Raw genomic sequence first — 12,819 nt, forward strand, 5'->3', positions numbered from 1 at the left:
TTATTTTTTTTTTTTTCTGAATAAAAAGCAACCATAATCAGGGGTGAGCTGGCTGCATGGCTGATGTGAGCTTGGATTACACTGTCTTCATTTGCTCTCAACTCCTGGTGCTGTGAGTGAGTTTACTTTGTCGCTCACAGTTATACAGAGATGCTGACATGGTAACTTTCATTGTATGAAAGCAAGATGGATGTAAAATTACACTGAAGGGATTGAGTAACATGTAGAGGAAGAGCTATTTTCTGTAGGTGCCAAAGATAATTCAGAGGCTTTCACTGAGCCTGGTTGTGAAGATGCCTAATTCACTATGTAATTGATTAGCTGCAATTATGTTTCTAAATCAAATTCACAAGATTTCACCAATGTTCTTTTAGTTATGCATCACCCTGTCAGTACTGCTGGTCAGCGCCACAGGAACACTCTTTTATTCTGCTTTACATGGCTGAATACAAAGGTGAAGGCAGAAACATACTGATGATTGAGGCAGACTATACTTTTTAATAGTATTACAATTAAAATAAACTTGTCACTTGTGTGAGGCACAAGAAAATAGCTTCTTGTGACCGGTCTGGCTTTTGAGTGAAACTGTCTTAAAATATGCAAATATGTCTTACAGGCTGGAGTGTGGGAATGGGATGAGCGGTACTGTTACCTTCTTGTGGAGTCAGCAGGGAGAACAGGACAAGAGCAGCACAACCAGAACAGCTGAGATTACTGACAGGTAATGCATTTTCTTACATGCTTCTTTTTGATGATCTTTCTTCCTTCACATTCCTTATTAAAGAAGGTACTTACTAGAAATCCAATGAAAGAGGACAGATGTTGAGTAATGTTTCTTCTGTTCTACTGGCATTGAAAATGTGAAAGCTTATTTGCACTCACTAGCAGCAAAGAAAGCTGGGAAAAGGGGGGCATTACTCTGCAAAACTGGTTCAAGTCAGGTATTTTGGCAGGTTAATGTTCTCTGAGAATGCCCAGAATCCTTTTCTTTCATCAATGGGAATAAAAACTTTGCACAATTCTGGTTTAGCAGCCATGCATTGTTTGTGAGCTCTTTCCCTGCAGTTAGCAGAAGCAGGTATCTGGGCTGTTGTGATTCTGCCTGCAGTGTAGTTCCCTTGATGTTGCTGAGAGCGACACAGGTTGAGGGACATATTTATCCCAGGCAAGAAATGCCAAGATTATGTCACCACTGCATGTCATAGAAAAACATTGAGGTTACTGGTGCAGGGAAAGACGTGAAACTGAAAGACGAAAAGCTAAGATGCAAACAATGGATGCAGGTGGCAGAAGCATCCTGATCACCAGACTCCAAACATGCACACTGGCATTTCTTGGGGGGCACGTTAGCATTAGATAGCCCCAAGATGTGTATTCAAGAAGGAGCATAAGAGATAAACACCACAGTTTCCTGAGATGTTTGGAATAAAGATAACTCATTGCTGTAATAGAATTAATTCCATAGTGACTGATATCACCTTTCAGTTTCACTAGCACTCGGTGGGACATACTGTAGTGAGAAACTAGAAGAGGTTATGCAGCAACAGACTATGGCCTTTCTGGTAATGAGAGGCATTCAAAGCAATAAAGCTTGAAGTCAAGGTATACAAATCAGAACCTCCACAAAAGCAGAGATACTAAGCAAAGAACAAGTGGTAGGGATTTTGTACAAAGAGCAGGAAGGTATTTCAAAGTCAAAGGGGAATTTAAGCTGTCAAGGAGTAATTACAAAAAATTGGAGCTGGGCCAGCATTCAAGGACTAGTGTCCTTGACTTGTACAAATGGCTCTATGAAATCTTAATGATGAGAAAATGTCAAGTCCTCAGGCTTTACGCTTTGGGTGGAATCTGTATGTATTCCCTGAGGTGTTATTTGGGCTGTTTGCTCTCCCAGTTAAAGAACCTTTTCTATGAATCACTCAAGGAACACCTGTTTTTCTGGAAGGTCTCCCATCCCCACTCTAGGACTTCAAATCAGAGATTTCAAAAAATCATACAGTAAACATATGTAAATTTAAAAACACTACCAAAGAAATAAAGGAGTTGCCTGCATTATAAAACAGCTTTAAAACAGTTTTGGAGAAAGTTTAAATCCTCATTGTCTTCTCTCAAGTGAATGTGCATCTGTACACTGCCAGCCTGCTGTGTTCGTTGATCAGCTGAGAAGGGAAGGCAAATCTGAATTTCTTCTATCTTCTACTAGTAGACTTGATGTGTAGTCTTACTCTTTAAAAGGTCAGCATCCATCAGTCCTCTGAAGAATTATAAAAACAATCATTAAAAGAATTTTGGAGTACAGATTTTTACTTATGCCAGAGATTTGGAGATGGAAAACTAAACTACAGAACATCTCAAACACTTAGAGTAATGTTTGTCAAGATGTGGCTTCCAGCTGTAGCTTTAAAAGAAAATATTATAGAACTTTTTCAGTTTCTGTAACTTTTTTTTTCCCCCAAGAAGCATGGCATTTAAATAAAATTAATAGAGGTTGGCATGTGGGTGATATAACGTGAACTGCTCAAGATGTATTGACAAAGAATCAGGACAATTGTATAGGCAAATTCTGATCTATCATCTCCTCACAGACTACTGTCGTAATATTGATGGAAAAAGTGTAATGTTATGGTTGACAGATTGTGACCCATATCGTGAGGCAAGAGTTGCATATCAGAGCCTTCCAAACTTTTTCCCACTTGTGGACCACCTACATATTTCAAGTGAGAACTTAAACTTACTGATAATGATGGGTTTTCTGATCTTTGTTACGGTTTCAGAAATTAATAATAGTTACGAATTATGTTTATTAATTTTGGTATGAATAGGAATTTTTATTATTAATATTTAAAAATGGGGAAAATTCCCAGAGATTCTTTGGATTTTTGGTCAACAGGAAGCAATTGCACAGAATTAAACAGTTCTAAACAATCAGAACTTGGAAAATAGGAATGTGAGAACAGGAAAAATTCTAACTATGCTTATGGAGTCTCGGCATTCACTCCAGCAGATGTACTCATGATGCTTTTGGTCCCTGAGTAAGTCTCCTGTATCAAAACCACTTTCAAATTCACGAGGTTGGTCCCAGGGTAAAATACAAATATTGCAGGCAGAGGGGAGAAATGCTGCTAAACTGGCAGGTGTGAACTGCATACACGAGGCCACCTTTAACGAGCCACAGACGAGGAGAGGCAGGAAGGCTCCCTGCAGCCCAAGGCTGGTGTAGACAAGGCAGAATACAGAAAGGGTGGGTTTCTAAATCATTCCCCTTAAATACTTCAGTTTGAAAAATCAACCTGGCCAATAGGCGTTAGCACCATTGCTTTGGACAATGAATTCAAAGCTTCGTGCCTCCTCTGACTGCGCAGGCACGCTGAGGGCAGCACAGCACAAGAGACCTGACAGGTGGTGCTAAGCCCCCTAGCCCTTGAGGCCTTGCTTATCTAACTCACTCCCAGACTCCCGCACAACAGGAGGAGGAGAGCAAGGGCTAAACTGGCCTGGCAGGATTTATACCCTACCAAGACAGTTACATATGGGACTTCTATAAATACTGCAGAGCTTCTGCCGGGCATCCAGAGACCACAAGATTAAAACTTCAGGTTTATACAAACCTCTGTTGGATGGAGGGATACAAATGTTTAACAACTGTTTGGATTGTACAGCATTAACAGATTCTTAAAAGAAGAAGGAGGGAAAGAGTTAGCGAATATTTACTCAACTTTTTCGAGGTAAACCTGCACATTGTCTCATCCTCACATCAGTTCTTTCTACCCAGTATAATCTACAATGCATATTTCTTACTTTTGTTGCCATAAGAATATTCCGAACAAAGAAAAGATGACTGTGTGTAATATAGTGGTACAACAGGGATGTGCTTTGATAGCTCAGTTTGCAGGAGTCATGCTTTGTAGCTCTGTGTGTAAACATTTGCAAGTAACTTTACTGCGCTAATTTTAAGCTCATATTCATTGTTGCTTTTTAATGTCAGAAAACATATCAGGCAGTGTCTGTGATGAAAACATTATGTTATTTCAAGGTTTTATATGTAATGAATTTTTTTTTCTTTTTAAGTAGTACATGTCTAATTGCAAGCTATGGCTTCCATCTCTTTTTCTCATTCAAGATCATTTTGCAAGAGCTGAAGGGACAGTGATTTCAACTGATTTCTTTATGCCCTTCAGGTTCATGCAAAGTTAAGTTATTTGTATGTTTAACTCTAAAATAGGTTTTTCTTAGAAAACAAAGCAAGAGACTTTTTAAACAAACAAGTGTATGCTAATAGTCATTAGAATCATTAAACTTTACAGGAGGGCTCTGAATTTCTTTCTGATTGTACAGAAGTATGGTCAGAAGGGCAGAATATGAAGAATGCAACAGGGCGGAAAAAGAGCAAAGGGAGAGTAACTGTATGAGAGTGTGTACAGTAGGAGTATGTGTGTATATGTAAGCTATAATTAGGAAGCTGATATGCAGCACTAATTCTTGGTTAACAACAACAAAGTGTCATTTAATTGTAAAGATTTACTGAGATTTTTTGTCAAGGGAAAAAAAAGAGTAGAAATGAGAGACTACTGACAAAACTGTCATTTGCCAGCCCTGAGAGGGAACATTGGCAAGAGTGAGTGACAGACAGGTCAGAGCAAGAATAATTCTCAATGGCTATTTATAGCCACTATTGCATACCTCCTAGGTGTTTCATCTTGTGAAAATGCAGACTAAACTGGGGGAAGTTACGGCAGGTAAAAAGGTCAGGGAGACAAATGGCATTAACTGGATCTTTGTGGAAGTGTTGAGGTGGGAAAACCACTTCTGTATATGGAGCAAATAGCTGGAGAAAATACAGAAAGTATTAAGATAAAGACATTATTTTTATACTTTTAATAATACTAGTTTGGGCTTCTGTATTAAGATGATTTGGATACATATGAGGAAATTGTTGTAGGCCCATACCCTGTTTGCAGGGCAGAACTGCTGAAAACTATACGCTTCTGAGAAGTTGTTACTGACAAGGAAGTGAAAATGACCCTGAGGAAACCTCATTTTTATGCTCTGGGCAAAGGGCATGAAACCTACAATGATTATAAATGAAAGACCTTTACTAAAGGCATTACTAGAATTGTACATTAATGAGTAAAGCAAATTTAGCTTCCCTTTGTTCTCAGAAGAAAAGAATGTTGATTTACAAATATCAGCAAAATCTGGGATAAGATGCTCAGACCTGCAGAGATCTAACACAGCCCCTCTGTGGGAATGGCTGCTACTCTTGGCTAGCTTTGGACCATGTGTCAGAGCCTTGTCCAGCTGGGTGAAAGAATGTGAACTTCAAGGTTGTTGTGTAGAAGTGCTTGAATCAAGTCATCTTTGCAATTATGCTGATGCTATGTTGTTTTCACCATTGCTCAGGCACTGAACTTGAATGCAGCATTGCTTTGTTGATCTCTTCTGGCTAATAAGTTTGTCTGTCTGTAGGAAGTACCAAGGTCACTGCTATTCACTGCGAGCAGTTTGGGACAAGGGCCACATGTCTCGATTTTCCCTTTTCAATTGATATTTTAGAGTTTAACGTTAATAATAAGAACAGCAGTGGGAAATCTCACTAATACTTGGAAGAATACTTGAAGGCATTTAATTTTTTCATGACCATTAGTTAGGATTTCCATCTGTGTCCACGTTGTCTGTTACCTCATTACTGGCAGAGACGTGAAAAAGAAGCAGAGAAGAAGGAAGGAACTTAGTTATCCATTTTGTGGGTGAGAGGTTTAAAGAGACAATAAACCAAACTTGTAATGATATATTGTTTTTCATCGCTGGTGATATGGCATATAAGGGTTAAAAAAAAAAAGATAAACTGAATCTGTACAATAATCTTTGAACACTCCCACATCCCCATAAATTTGCCAGAGGTAAGCATATGAAGTAATTCAACAGGCCGTTTTTCAGCCCAGCACCCAGGAGTCTGGGATAATTATAACTGCCTCAGATTCTACCTATTTGAATGTTTGTGTCTTTTTCAAGGTGTTTTTTCTCATGTGGATTGTTTTTTCCCCTCCTATTATTAATGAGATAATAATACAAGGCTTCTATCTTCATAACGAGTGTTTAACTATGAACAACAACACAATTTGCTAATGTATTTTCAGTTATTTTTAGTTTTTCAGAAACATGTCCTTATGGGTTCTTTTATGTGAATTAATTCAAATAACTCAAGAATTATCAGTCTTTGAAGTACTATATGCAGAAAATCTGTTTTAGAAACTTAGCATATCTATGAATTCAGATGATCTTCCCTGAGTTTTCTTTCACCCTATTACATTGATTGGCAGATGTTATGCATTTTTAAGCAAAAGAACAAATCTGTGAGTTGTCATCAGTTGGCATCACATGAATTTCTTTTTAATATATCCCAAATAACCTCATTGTAACTTTGTTGAATTCTCTCTTGAATAATGTTTGATTTATTAAAAAAGATAAGGCTGAGGTGATAAAGCCTTGGAGCAAATTCAGATTAGTTTAATTGTCTTCAATGGAGTTAGATCAGTAGCTAGTATAAGGCTCTTATTACATCTGTGTTACTGGCATTAGCTTCCACATCTGGAGGTAGTAAGCAAATTAGAAGTCAAACACATCATTGGAAATACTTGTCTGATTTATCTGGAGTTTCCAGATAACTTTTAGTGGTTTTTCCATCTTCCTAGCTCAGGAACCTTATGACAAAAAACAGTGAACCAGAATTTTCTGCTACATGAAATGTTACCAATTTGTTGATTCGTCAAGGCCAATTCAGTATAATTTCCATTTATTTTGCTGTGATTGGCAAATATGGTCATGAATTTTTACACACTACTTGATATCTGACTGCTGTAATAGTTGTTGTCTGTGAATCATGAAAAACAGTAATGAAAATTATAATCCCTGTGACAGAAATTCACGATGCATATAAATGTGGTTTTTGGATCACTTTCCTCTATTGTAAAACTCAGAAAGTCTAAATATAGAAAGGACAGACTGTGAAATGTGCTGCTTTCTACAAAGCTTCTTGTGAAGGATGCAGTACTATTAAAATAGATTCTATTTGTGTTAAATGTTTAGGTTTAGGTTTTTATTACCAGATTGCATACAAAAACCAGTTTTGTAGTAGTCAACAGTTTTGTGTTAGGTATTCAAGAAAAGACTAGATGAGGCACTTAGTGCCATGGTCTAGTTGATTGGATATGTCTGGGTAGGACTGGATGATCTTGGAGGCCTCTTCCAACCTGGTTGATTCTATGAGTCTTTTCTGTGAAAGCAATTTGAGGAATGACTATTGCTGTTAGTATTTTTATTTCAGAGTGGACCTTCACAAGGTAAGAAATTGAAAGATAGATAAAGAGAAGAACAAACTCCGTAGCTGCATTAAAACAAACGGTGATGCTACAGCACACTTGTACTGGCATATCTTTCTCTTTTTACAACAAAATGGTAAAGGCTTTTTTTAGTGTGAAATCAAAGTTTCTCTATTGCTATATCCGTAACAGCATCACAATAAAAAAGTATGTTCCTGTATTTAGCAACACAGCCTAATTCCTCTAGGAATTCTCTCTAGGATAGAATTCTGTCACTTATTGAAAACATATTTAAACAACATTCTTTGTGTATAGATGCAATCAAATATGCAATAGCTTATGAGTCCCATAACTACACTAATGGCAAAGATACCAAGAAAGGGTGACTATGTATTTGAGGTAAGATAGTTGAAAAAAACAATTTACAATAGCCAATTTGGAAATATTTTTGTTCTCCTCTTTAAAGAATGCCACCCAGGCAGAAAAGATTTTTGCCCAATTCCTACTTTTTCTGTTGTTGTATGTTTATACATTATTAAAATAATGTGAATAATTTTCAGATAAGCCTTCCTAGTATGCAGGGACTCCTCATTCCTGAGGGGGAAAAAACTTCTGAGCTCAATGGGAAAATCACCACTTGCTCTTCTGTGAGAACATCATGTGTGGGTTTTGGTGGTCTATCTATCCTAGGGCTTGTTCTTTGTCAGTGGTTGCAGGAGATGTGGTTTAGGGAGACATCAATGAACTTTTTAATGCGAAGAGAGAGAACTAAACCCAACAAAGCTGAGAGAATAATGGATATTATGAAATGTAATTCTTGTCAAAACTGATTTAGGAAAAGCAGACAATAATTGAGATAAATGACTATGCTCCACTGCACGTCTTCCCCCTCCCCTCACTTTCCCCACCAGCACTACAGGGACATATGAATGTGCTTTTGCTTTTTTTAGCGTTGGCTCTTTGTCAAGGTTGCCATTACTTTACTTTCTGATAAATGTGTTGTAAAGCTCTAGTCAAATTCCTTTGATGTCATGTCTGGAATTCAAGACATGACTTCTAGTGCTTCACTTAGAAACATGTACTAAGTGACTGGAAGCAGTTGCATGCATCTCAATAAACACAATCATGGAGTGGTTTGCAGTTTGTGTGATTGTAATGGGAAACGCATTCCTGAAGGCAGCAACCAAAAGACCTCTATAGCAAGTGGGTGTGCTGAAATTTTTTTTCTTTGTATAAATGCATTTGTTTTTTGTAATGATCCCTTTCAGTGTCAGCTCAGGAATGTTGTGAGACTCTGCTTAGAAATATCTGAGCAAACCAGGAGGTTGCAACTGCTGGCAGCTGAGGTGATATCCATTAATGTAGCCTTCAAGCTTGTTACAGTGGTCAGTTTGTGCTGCAGGAGGGTGAAGGCAGATGGGACTGAGCTTCTCGTTGTGGTGGTTTCTTGGTATACCTGTGGTAGAGGTGAAGTCAATCCTATAGGCAATTATTTTCTTCCCCCAAAGGGAAAGAGGTGGCTCTGAGAAGGCTCTCTAAACAGGCACTAGTTCAAAATTTCTGAGCACTGGCTTGAATAGCTAAGAAACTCAAAAGTATCTAATAGAAACATAGTTAAATTTAAGCAATAGAACTTTTAAGAGTCTTCAAGGAAATACTGTAAAGCCATATCTACCAAAATGACCTGATTTGAAGAAAATGCAATTGACTTTTCAGTGCCAGCTGGTTTCTCCATCTCGTGGATCCTGTATACCTGATACTGCTTTCAGACCTGGCACGCAGAACTGGAAGGACTAGGGCTGTGTGGGTTATCCGTGGGAAAAGGTAGAAGTGAGTTTGGTGTGTAAGCTTCACACTGCCTCTGCCCTGAAGGTAGAGTCTATCTAAAAAGTGTGTGAGTTCTTTGAGCTCAGGGACAAAGAACCACTTTCTTCAACACAGGCTAACAGACTTTCATAGGTGAGTCTTAACGTATCCTGAATCTACTCATTTGTGTATGTCCCCAATATACTTTGAACTTCTCCCCTAACCAAGAACACACCAGCTCTATGTAAGTGGTCTTACATGACTCTCTGTGCCTTTTAAAGCCAGGGCCTAGTGCAGTCTTCGTTCTTTCTCTGCCACAGTACCGTTGCGTTCCTTACCTACCCAAACATCTGAATTCCCATGATCTGATGTGCCCTCTTTAGGATAATGCTTTTGGATTCTCTGTATGTGCTTCCCAAAATTGATGTCAACCACATTCAACTTGAAGTTATGCAACCCTTCAGAAACCAGTGTTGCAGGAACTGGGCATAATCTCTGATCACCAGCCAGCAATGTACACAAGATCCTCAAACTGCAGCAGGTGAAGAGATCAAAAGACACTTTGCTGGGAGCAACAAGGTGAAGCCTGCTGTCTATCCCATCTCTTGTTTCGCCCAGAGTTGCATCCTTCTTTGCACTCATGCTCTGTAACTCCTGTCGTACACCACAGCTGGATTCCTTCCCTTGAGTATGGGGACTGTGAGCAGGATCTGTTCAGCAGCACTCTGTGGCTTGTGATCTGTGAATTGGCCACCACCACTGCACTTTCTCCCAGTGTGTTATCCAGACAGAGGTTTGTCCTTCAGGCCTGGCGATGATACCTGGTTTCAGTCCATCCTTACTGCTAAATTACTTTGGCAGCAAACTATTTACATTTTGTAATTACCTTTAAGTCTCATTATAGATGGCACCTGGTACTTGCCATCACATTTAAGTTTGCAAAACAGTTTCCATAGAAACAGATGTCTCTGCACACCACAATTTTGTACAGTGTTTCCCTATTGGCCAAAAAAATTTCCACAATTGCTTTCTGCCCTAGGTTTAATTTTCCCATCAATCAATTCTGAATTAATTTGAGGTGAAAGAATATATTATTTCTTAATAGGAAAAAAAATCCCCTCCATTTTCTTCTGGGAAAAACTATTGCAAAAAGACAGGCTGAGAATTTCTGGCATTGTATAGGCTGAGAAAAAAAAAATTTGGTTTTAATTTAGTTTTAATTAAAGTGAAATAATGTGGTGGGTGTATGGAGCAGTGATTTAGTTTTGACCATTTAGTTGTATTATTGTGTGTCTGCCCTTTTACTTGACCTGCTTGCCAGTTTTAAATACATAAACATTTTAAAAAAGTAATAGCTTTATCTTAAATATTAGGTGGTTTGTGGGTTTTGTATTTGCATATGCTGTACTTCAATTTTTATCTGTCCAAACAATGTAAAAATGGCCCAGTGTTTTCAGACTACATCCCTTTCATATTAATGTGTATGGAAACGGTGTTAGAACTGGTCAAAGTTAAAGCTGTGCTGGGAGATTTGGAGTCTCTACCATTGACTTTATCCACCCTTACATGAATTAATCCCAGCATTTGCTTCTTTAAATACTTTTAACTTAAAGTTAGCAAACTGGTTTTCTTCAGTCAGGAGAATTGACTCCTGAAGAAAGCTGTAAAGCAAATCTGATTTGAAGAAAATCAGATTTTTAGTTCTAAAGTTGTTTGCATTTAACAAAATGAATTGGAAAATGATACAATCTTAGTATTGCTGTACCAAATCTCATTCTATCCATGTTCAACTATTATTTAGTAATTTTATCATTCTCTTATCTCTTCAGTTTCTCAGGCTTTATGAACACTCTTTGTGTTGTCTTTTTGGATTATTCTGCATGATCAGCTTTGTTCACTTTTTTTAGATTTTTATTAAATAGAAATGCCATTTAATGCATTTGGAGGATTTAAATCATGGGCGCGTATAAAGACCCACATTTTGGGGATAGCAGAATGTCTTAGGAGTCAAGAGATATTTATGTTCCTTTTAACAGTGTATACACTATGATTATTAATCTGGAAATGCATGGTCAGTTCTCAGATTTATTGAGATTCCTGTGTATCAGCTTTATGTCCACAGCAGCTGCAGCAGAACTGGAGACCTTTCATTCCATCTTCTGGTGGTCAGCAGTTCTCTGCATGTTGCTTCAAATGCACAGCTTCCAACTCCACCCTAAATGCCCTCTTATGAAATAGATTACAACCCAGACGTACTCTTCTTTTTCTTTAAAAACTCAGTGCACATCTCTTAAGAGATCAAAAGCAAATAGTAATATTACATTTAAATCACTTTGAGTCTTCACCTATATATAATAGTTTTCAGAAATCTGAGGATATAAATTTTATTGATATAATTAAATGAATTCCTACTCAGACTAAATGCATCTGTATGAGTTTTTATATCACAATACTTTGTGTGAAGGAATGAGAAAAAAAGCAGTGCAAAAAGTCTGAATATGAAATCTGTTAATGTAATATGACCAAGGTGTTTTTTTGGTGGTTTTTTTTTATTTCAGTATTAAAATATGTAGCACTACAAATTCAGTGTAGGCAGAATAACAGGCTGTAGAGCCTGAGGTGCAAGTCTGAGATCAATTCAGTGTGCACGAAGACAGTTGAAATGATGATTGAGATATTTGGAAGGAAATACTTGTTCCAATGTATTTACTGTCTGGGAATAAATTCTGCTCCTAAGAACACCAAAAAACATACTGATTTTTAAAAAGGCAAGTGGCCCAAAACTTATTTGAATGAGTGTCTCATCAGTTTGTTGCTATTCTGTTGCAGTGGCATTAACGAATGGTACAATTGCACAGGAAATACCTATTTTTCCACTTGCATTAAAGAATGTGTGTTCTAAAATATCAGAGACACATACTTTATTCTGTTAAAAATCAATTCATTGCACATTTTTGACCCTTAGCCCTTTAAATTGGTAGATCATCAGCATATTAGAAGAAAAAAGGCACATTTATATTCATTTTTTCACCCTTCTTTACATCCTCATCCATCAAGTTCAGACCTCCTGGATTTTTATCATATTTTTATTGAAATGTTAATGTATAATGCAAAAGTGCACAAAACCACTAAGAAAATACAGGGGGAGACAAGTCATAGGCATCTTAACATTTAGAGTCACTGAAAAGAGTACAACAATCTTTTGCTGCTTATGTTTGGCCTTTAGAATTAGATAGTATTCTTAAACATCTGCTGAATGTGTTGAATGGTTTTTTTTTTCTGTTATGCCCAAATTCTTGGACTGTTCTATAACAATAAGGTACCTTTTCCAGTCTAACACCTGCAAATTTGGTGGCAACATTAAGCCATCTTTACTTGTGGTCTTAGAATAACATAAGAAGGTTAACAAAACAGATGAAAGTTGAGGTTTACAAAGACAAGTCTAGCTAGAAGGGCAAAATAATGAGTGTTTCATATTCATCAGCAGGCACAGGGTTTGTATGAATATGGAAATTCAGAGATGCCTCTGTTAATGAGAAAGGACATAAAAATTAATATAAACACAACATGTTTTTCCTGCAAAAGAAGTAAAAAGAAGGTAGCTTCTGTAGTTCTCTTTAGTGTTTTGTTACTAAATTTTTGTGTAGTTTATTTCCAAACAGTTTTTATAAGGTGATTTCCCTTGCAATGACAA

At 37.4% G+C, this 12,819-nt stretch overlaps 1 long non-coding RNA gene across 1 annotated transcript in view; it reads left to right on the forward strand.

Moving 5' to 3' along the window:
- Window positions 1–628: 628 nt before the first annotated feature.
- Window positions 629–12,819, forward strand: part of LOC135182940 (uncharacterized) — a 71,271-nt gene continuing 59,080 nt past the window's right edge. Inside the window, exon 1 of the long non-coding RNA XR_010305358.1 lies at window positions 629–721. This is a non-coding gene — a long non-coding RNA (uncharacterized LOC135182940). The remainder of the gene's footprint in view (window positions 722–12,819) is intronic.

The sequence above is a fragment of the Pogoniulus pusillus genome, chromosome 17 (assembly GCF_015220805.1).
Source record: "Pogoniulus pusillus isolate bPogPus1 chromosome 17, bPogPus1.pri, whole genome shotgun sequence".
In the NCBI taxonomy this organism is placed as follows: domain Eukaryota; kingdom Metazoa; phylum Chordata; class Aves; order Piciformes; family Lybiidae; genus Pogoniulus; species Pogoniulus pusillus.